Source organism: Pygocentrus nattereri, chromosome 3 (assembly GCF_015220715.1).
Source record: "Pygocentrus nattereri isolate fPygNat1 chromosome 3, fPygNat1.pri, whole genome shotgun sequence".
Classification (NCBI taxonomy): domain Eukaryota; kingdom Metazoa; phylum Chordata; class Actinopteri; order Characiformes; family Serrasalmidae; genus Pygocentrus; species Pygocentrus nattereri.
The window spans coordinates 47754669-47762168 of NC_051213.1; the positions used below are offsets into that span (position 1 = coordinate 47754669).

A 7500-nucleotide genomic window follows, 5' to 3' on the forward strand; every position below is an offset into this window, starting at 1 on the left:
AATAAACACACACACACACACACACACACACACACACCACAGGTCATCAAACCCAAGAGGCGGCTTCCAATTCGCCCGCATCTTCGTAGAGTTTTCCGTTCTACCTTAAAATGTTTCGTGTGAAATAGCTCATTGAAGAAACTCTGATTTCTTTGCTGTGGTCATGACTACAACATAAATATAGCTGTTTTACTTACTAACCACAGCCACCAGCGAACTTACACGAATCTTCTTAGTATTTAAATTTAGCGGTGACGATAAAATGGGCATAAATCTGACAAAATAAGCTTTCTTTGGCGGCTATTTTGCCTCACAGCAACCTTCATGCACCCCTCCGTCAAGCAGCCTATTCATAACCAACTCAGGTATTACCTCTATTAAGCTTAAGATTAAGAGACCCTTATTAGTCCCACATCTCGGAAATTTCACCTCCGCATTTAAACCCACCACATACACACTAGTGAGCGGTGGGCAGCCCTATCCACAGCGCCTGGGGTGCAGTTGGGGGTCAGGTGTCTTGCTCAAGGGCACCTCAGTCATGTGCTGTCAAACTCAGGGGTCACAGGTCCGGTTCCCTAACGTCCAGCCAACGACTGCCCCAATGTGGAGCTTTCAGAAGTGGACGTCTGGTTCCCATCAAGACCGCTGAAAACAATTCCGACTACGTTCCGTTATCTAGAACAGAGATTTTACACCGAGCCACTCTGAATGACTCTATTTACATCTTAACCATTAACTTGTGAAGAAATTTCGGTGGAGCTTCCCTTTAAGCGTGTAAGCGCGCCGGCTACAGCAGCGAGGTCTCAGGAGGGCGAAGCCAGAGGTCGTCGGTAAACAGAGAAACTGCCTGTTTGAGCGTTTCCCACTTCTGACTCGACAGAGCTCGATGTTTTCGCACGTTTTATCCGATACAGAGACAAACTGTCGCTTATACGGCGCTGGGAATCGCATCCACCTGAAGCCAGCGTAACCTTGAACAGTTAGCACTGGGCTAACGCCTCAGCCTGGGCTTCAACAGCGAGCTGGGAAACACGGACGAGCCGCTTTATTTACCTCACATGCCGCCTATTCTACACGACCACGTCGAGAACAAACCCGCCTTTCTGGCTTTACTGACTTACATGGAGAAGATCTCAGAGCTCTGAGGCCTCAAAGGTCCTTACGTCCTCCCGAAAGGCTGGCGAACGCGCTGAATTGTGGGATGTAACAACAGGCTGTGACGCGCTTGTAGTCCGCGGCTGTGTCCCAAACCGACTATGCTCCCTAACTAGTACACTAACTCCGATTTCAGCCATTCTCAAGGGCGCCTGTGTATAGCTCCAGTCCTCTCGGGCCAAAACACTGCAGACTTCAGCGCACTGCCTCATTAAACACGCCTGATGAAGCCCTTCAGTTAACACTCAAGACCTTCATGGACTGAATGAGGGTCAGTGCTGAAAATGATCCACCACCCAAATAGTTCCTGCTCTGTGAGGGTCCATGGGGGTCCTGACCACTGAAGAACAGAGTATCAGAGAAACAGATGGACTACAGTCTGTAACTGTAGAACTACACAGTGCAGCTATACAGTAAGCGGAGCTGATAAAATGGACAATGAGCGTAGAAACGAGGAGGTGGTCAAGATGTTCTGCCCACACAGTTTAGGTGGCACATTATGCCACGTGCATCACTGAATATTCACTGAACAGACCAGCAGATTAGATGAACACAGGCCTGTTTAATACCTGAAATCAGGTGCCACGATAGCAAAATAAGCGAAATTTTTCACTCGCAAATGAAACTTCCGGGCAAGATACTTTTAATGGTTTCTATATTTTTTTCCAGCTGGGATAACTTGTACTAATATTCTTTACCATTTCGGAACATTTTGCCTTTTATCTTATCCTGAAGTCGTTTTTTTCACTGATTTTTTTGACAAAGTACCATCACTGGCCTACTCAGTGCTGGCCGAGGACCACCAGAGGGCGGCCCGGTGGTGGAGAAACCCTGTCCTAGAACGCCCCACTTCTCCAAGTTCACAGTGTTGCTTACTTTTTTATACATGAGTCCTCAAACGTCTGCCAAAACACAGTGACCACATATAATCACATTATACACACTCTTTTCATGAGACCGCATTAAAGAACTCAGAATTTTATAAAGCCTTCAATAAGTGCACCAACCTCGTCTCTACACTCGTCCATTTTATCATCTCCACTGACCACATAGGATCACTTAGTAGTTCTACAGTTACAGACTCTGTTACCCTGTTCACCAGTGGTCAGGACCCCCAACAGGACCGCCACAGAGTAGGTATTATTTGGACGGTGGGTCATTCTCAGCACTGCAGTGAAACTGGCGTGGTGGTGGTGTGTGTTGCGCTGGTGCGAGTGGATCAGACACAGCAGTGGTGCTGGAGGAACACATTGAAGGTAAGGCATTTGGAACACAGCCCTTGTGTATGCATGCTGCGTGTCAGTTGTCGTTCCTTCCGTACAGCAGGAACCCATCACTCTCCAACTGGCTAAGAGTTTCCTTCCACTTACAGCCTCTAGGGTTGCAGAATTTATCAGAGCTTCAATGCTTTTTCAATACTGTACTCGCTATCTTCATTTAAATGGGCCAGCACCAGGCCAACGCTGTGTTTCACCTACATTCTTAATAATATAGGTGTCAGAAATGGATCATTTGGAGTGATGCCACAGAAGAACAGCTTCTCCTTTGCCTAAAGAGCCTTTCAGTGAATGTGTGAAGGCCCTTTGTGAAGTTTTAAGGGTCCGTTAAAGGGTGGAAAAGCCTAAATCATCACACATCACGCTTGTGTTGAGTTGCGGTTGGGGTTCCCGACACGGTAGAACATTTGTTATCTATTAAAGTCCAACACATAGCTGAAAACCCTGCTGAGCAAATACAGCATGCTGTCTAAGCTGGTCTAAACTGGTTCATGCTGGTCTGGTGCTGGTTTAGCTGTTCACCCTGTATGGTCATGTGGATTGACCAGCATACCAGCATCCAAAACGTTGCCATACGCTGGTTTTGCCGATGACCAGGACATTGTAGTATTGGCTCAGAAGTAGAACCGCAGAATGCCAGTTTTCTGATCATGGAAAAACTCTTTTATTGAGAAATGCAGAAAAGGCCACTGACTCACAGGGAAAATAGCAGGGAAGGTCAGACTGACGGTCAACGCTACAAGCTCACTAACCCACAGCGGAACACAGTAAAACACAACCAGCATACACACACACACACACACACACACACACACACACACACACACACACACACACACACACACACACACACACACACACAGGAACCCTGCAGCAGAGGCAATGATCTCATAAATATAAATAATTTTCTAAACCACTTATCCTTCTGGGTCACGGGGGGATCTGGAGTGCTTGCGGTCATTGGGCGGAAAGCAGGACACACCTTGGACAGGTCGCTAGGGCAGATGCACACACACACACACACACACACACACACACACACACACACACACACACACACTCACACCTAGGGGTCGCCCAGCCGGTGAAACACGTGAACACATTTCAACTCATTAAACAACATTAATCACAATAAATGTCCTTTAACAGGAGGGGTGGTGCGTGCAAGCACTACTTTTGCTTGCTATACCCTTTGAGTACCCCCTGAATCGCAGACCCTATAGCACACACAAGAAAATGAACTTCCTTTGCTGCTGACCAGCATACCAGCATCCAAAACACAACATACCGCTGTTGTCGGAACAAAACCTCCTATCTCAAAATTGAGAACTTTACAGGAGAAGGAAAAACCATGCTTTACTTTTAATGGAAGTCAATGGAACCAGACGTCTTTCCAAGTCATTTTGGGTCACTTCTCTTGGTCCGCTCATCGTGAAATTCACACACAATATAAAGGACCACAGATACTTTCAAATTAAGTCCAAAACTGAAAAACGACAAAAGTGGAGATGCAAGGTTTTGTTCCGACAGCAGCTGGTTTTGCTGGTGACCAGCCATAGTGGTCCCTGCTGGGATTTCTACCAGGGAACTCTACCAACAGTATGTCATATTGGCAAGAGGATTTTTTGCCTTGAACAGTGAGGGCCTGTGTGGTTCATAGCTAAATTAAGCACTACAAATTGGTGTGATGTCCTCTAACAAATGCCTTTGAAAGATGAAAGAACTCAGCTAACTGTCCCTAGGGTTCTGTATTCCTCTTATATAGCTCTCAATATGATATGTTAAGGAAATGTATCATTTGGAAGTGAAAAAACCAAATGTAATATTTTTGAAGTATTAAAGGTGCGACGTGCAAAGTTACTGGCATCTACTGAATCAACTGAATCCCCCTCCCTCACCCCTCCCTTTCCAAGTGTGTAGCAGAACTGTGCTCTTTTCAAACTGCTTCTTAATATTTTGGCTTCTCTGACGTCAAGGATTCACCCTCCCTCGCCTTTTCTGCGTTAGATATTAAGTGCGATCCTCAATTTGTCAAAATTTGGGTTCTAAAACTTCTCATAATACATGGTTAGCCAGCACCAACAGTAACCACTGCTTCTTCTTCTTCTTCTTCTTTCTGTCTCCTCCAGCAGGAGGTTTGTCCGTTCTGGCCTACTGTAGAAACGTGGTGGCGTGACACGACAGGCCTCTGTTGGAAGAGGAGCTGCTCCCTATGTAGATATGAGGAGCTCATTCTAAGCAAAAGGAAAACACAATGATTCGTAATAACAGGTGATTAAACACTAATGAAAACAGGGTTTTATATACTGTATTCAGTTTCTGCTAATAGGTCCCTCTAAATCTTACACACTGCACCTTTAAGTCACAGATGGGATTAATGCTCCTTTAGATCACAGTGATATCTCGGCAAATTCTACTCCTGAAGAACTGAACCCACTACTGCATGCATTATGATAGCAACTTAAAAACTTCACTTTCTTGCATTAAATGGTCCTTGATTATTAAATGATATATAATTTTATAGTTATATAAGGATTATTAATGATCTGTCCTGATCATTAAATTCAAAAACCATAACAAAAATGTGTGCAAGGGCCTTTTTGGAGTATGTTGCCTTGAGGCAACGCAGTAAGACAATGGGAAGAAATGATGTAGAGCCGTGTTCCCTGAAGTGGCGACACCTGGCTCGTGATTGGCTAAATCCATTCCACTGTCGTGCAGTGTTGCTTCTAGGCAACAAACATATTTCTGTGCATTCTCAAAACAAAAAGAATCATACTGGATGTTAAAAATTAGGTTTAAATGTGCCCACTAAAAGATCATTTTACCCTGCTTTTTGACTTACTCAAACTTTTCCCTTTGCTGTTCGCCCTGTTTCTGTCTTTAAATGTGTATAATGTTGTTGTCAAGTGAGGAAAATGAGTTTGTTGGCCTGAGGCAACATCGTGCATTAGAGGGTTAAGAAAAAAATGATCGAAGCAACCTGAGCCATAGGAACACAGCGCTCTCCTAGAAAAATGTAACGAAGGAACGCACCACCTTGGCAACACATGACCCTGGGATTCTCGGGTTGTTTCCAGTATTACCAAGAGGGAACCCAGGGTCTGGGGAACGTAGGGCCCTAGAAACATAGGGCTGATTCCTAGGCATTACAATGAGAAAATCAGAGGCCCAGGGCATGTGGGGATGACCCCTGTGTAGTAGCCCTTTTCTGCCTTTGTGGGGCGCTGTTAACTTGTTAGCTTCCAACCGAGCACAACTGTACAGCAACGCTCGAGAGCAGTCTGGAGCTTTACCAGCGCAGAGAACACACTGCTGTACTGTACTCACTCACTCATTCCATGCACATTCTCTTCTCCAGTCAGGAAAAGCTTTCACTCAGTCGCCAAAAACAAACATGGTGGGATGAGTCTGGATGACGCACACGAGCCGTTCACAGCCTGCTGTCACAACTTCCTGTCTGAGAATCCCACAGCGTCTTCGGCCTGCCAGTCTGAGGGTGCTTTTCAAAGAAATTCTGTACTGTATGTGTTCCCGAGGGATGCTCTAGCTTCAGGTATTATTAAAGGAATGGTTCAGTAAAAAATCAAACCACTTATTTTGCCCCCCAAACCAAATGTAATCCTGTTTAGTGTCCATAGTGTAAACTCAGGACGGCTGCTGCCGCCGTTTTCGGCTACGCACAGGGGTGGACGGATATAAAAGTTAGCACTGGCCACAATTACAGAACCATGTCTGTTGTAATTACAGTGTATGTACATGTAACAAGCAGGTATCAGTGCCGAAAACCAGTCAGGGCCCCCTCATCCGCTCCTTTCTATCGATTATGGTCACACCTGAGCAGTGGTGGACAGTAACTGAGTAACTGAGTAAATGTAATTAGTTTCTGTACTTTAGTATTTTTGGTGTATCTGTACTGACGTTTCTCCGTTCTGGGCGACTTTTTCCTTTCACTCCACTACATTTCAGAGTCTAATATCCGACTTTTTCCTCCTACATTTTGAGAAATCTGTCGTTCCTTTTGGTTTCTGTGTGTATAAAAACGTAACATGTCAAAACGAAAGAAGTGCAAAGCCAGAGCACCAATCAGGGCCCAGCGGTCACTTTGTTTAGAGCTGGTTTTGACCTGTTGGTCATACCGACCCAGTGCAGCACGCGGTTCAACGTCAGCGCAGCAGCGTAAAACTTTGGGAGAGTCTGTTCAACATAAATGATGAACTAACCTAACTTTGTGTAAATAGAGCTCAATATAGAAATATGTCCACATATGCAGTCGAGACTGACGCGGCTTTTTTCTGAATTTCTACAAACACCATTTCATTTTATAGTAAATGAGTTTGGGCTGGTTTATGTTTATGAACAGACGCCTACAGATCAACATAGTAAAGGAGCTCATCTGTGATCCTGAGTTTAAAGCCAGTTTTTATTCAACTTAAACTTGGAACTAAGTTGTAAATAAATCTGAAACTGAAACTTTGCTTGTGTGTAAAAAGTGATTTCAGAGCCACTCGGTTCTCCCTGATGGAAACTGTTTACCTTCAGTGTTTTGTGCTTCTGATCATTTTAATAGACGTCAGCGTCACTAATTAATGACGTTCTATTAAAAGACTGGTTTACCAAGAGAGACGCTGGAGGACTTTCACCTGAAATGAGTTCATGAAGCCAGTCTGGTTATAAAAATGATAACAGGACATCAGAGCCAGAATTCCTCTTTTAGTACTTTTACTTTATACTTAAGTACATTTGAAGGTAAATACTTTAGTACTTTTACTCAAGTGGAGGTCTGAAGGGAGGAACTTCTACTTTTACTGGAGGAATATTTTACCCTGGGTGTTTACCCTCCACCTCTGCATTTGAGTTACCCGCTCCATGTTTGTCCATCATGGAAACTCATGACATGCTTGACCGAACATCACACCGTTCTGAGAATCATACTCCACTCGAAATCCTCTCAACTCCGGACTTTAAATTGAGGTTTTTTTATCCTACATACTTAAAAAATATGATTCTCCAAGGGTTCTTTAACGTTTGGAACCACGAACGCTCAAAAAACCCTTTGCATGATTAA

The 7500-nt window shown here is 44.4% G+C and overlaps 2 protein-coding genes across 2 annotated transcripts in view; one reads left to right on the forward strand and one right to left on the reverse strand.

The window, feature by feature from the left end:
• The window catches only part of LOC108432349 (cytochrome c oxidase subunit 6B1), a 6551-nt gene extending 5277 nt beyond the window's left edge, over positions 1–1274 (reverse strand). Inside the window, exon 1 of the mRNA XM_017706116.2 lies at positions 1122–1274. The gene's annotated coding sequence lies outside the window, so the exon portion shown is untranslated. The remainder of the gene's footprint in view (positions 1–1121) is intronic.
• Positions 1275–2394: 1120 nt separating this feature from the next.
• Positions 2395–7500, forward strand: part of rasip1 (Ras interacting protein 1) — a 39318-nt gene continuing 34212 nt past the window's right edge. The window contains exon 1 of the mRNA XM_037537112.1: positions 2395–2411. The gene's annotated coding sequence lies outside the window, so the exon portion shown is untranslated. The remainder of the gene's footprint in view (positions 2412–7500) is intronic.